Here is a 1,153-nt window from a genome sequence, read left to right on the forward strand (position 1 = left end):
AGAATAAAACATAAGGAAATACTCAACATAGGATGACCCAACATGTAATACAAACTTATACATGTGACATACGAGCCTATAAGACCAAAATGATCACTCCTACACTGAAGATAGGCCGACAAGGCCATACAATCTTTCATATACATGATATCTGTCTACAAGCCTCTAAGAGTACATAAATGTCATAAAGGCCGGGACAGGGCCCCGCCATACCAATAATACATGTCCAAAGCATACTGACCAAATAAGTAACTCCGGAGCAAGTGGAGTGTACCAACACCTTCCGCTGAGGTGATAACCTACTAGGAGGACTGTCAACTTGTCTATCGGGACCTGCGGGCATGAAACGCAGCGTCCCCGGGCAAAAGGGATGTCGATATGAATAAAGTACCGAGTATGTAAGGCAGAAAAGCATAAATAAGAACAATAATATAAAGAGAGATAGATGAGATACAACTTGTAACATCTAAGTGCCTGTGAGGGCGATTGGCATGAAATGCATGATACATATATATACATATACTCTTAAAAACATACGCCTCTATGGGCATCATCATCATCATATCATACTTGGAGAAGGGTGTACCACTATCGGTTTTCAACGCCGTCTGCTATGGACCACCTGTATCCATTAAAGATGCAGCTCCCTGGCAAAAGGGACGTTAGTACCGTTGAATCGCACTAGTATGTATAACTAAACACCCTCTCAGTCGAATGAATAATACTACAAGGAGGGACAATCATAAAATCAGTGGAAACCTCAAACAATACCAACACATCAAGTTTAGAACCAAATAAGTTTTCAAGTAAATTTCCATATTTGGGTTGGGAGATCTTTAGTACCGATATACCATCATTCACAATACCATCGTACTTTTACACAGAGTCCGATCACGACCCGATCGGCTAGGCCATCTCACCCGAGACATCAACCACAATCACAATTTCAATTACAATTTCCAGCACAATCACCACCATGTGTGCGGCATGGCGTCCGATCATGACCTGGTCGGCTAGGCCATCTCACCCGAGACATCATCCTTTTCTATCAATCATCTCACTTCATACTTCTTTCACGTCTTTTCAATTCATTGGCACTAGTGGATACAATTATAACATCATTCTTGGTACTTGGCCGTATTTCATATTTCAT

Source organism: Nicotiana attenuata, unplaced genomic scaffold, assembly GCF_001879085.1.
Source record: "Nicotiana attenuata strain UT unplaced genomic scaffold, NIATTr2, whole genome shotgun sequence".
Lineage (NCBI taxonomy): Eukaryota > Viridiplantae > Streptophyta > Magnoliopsida > Solanales > Solanaceae > Nicotiana > Nicotiana attenuata.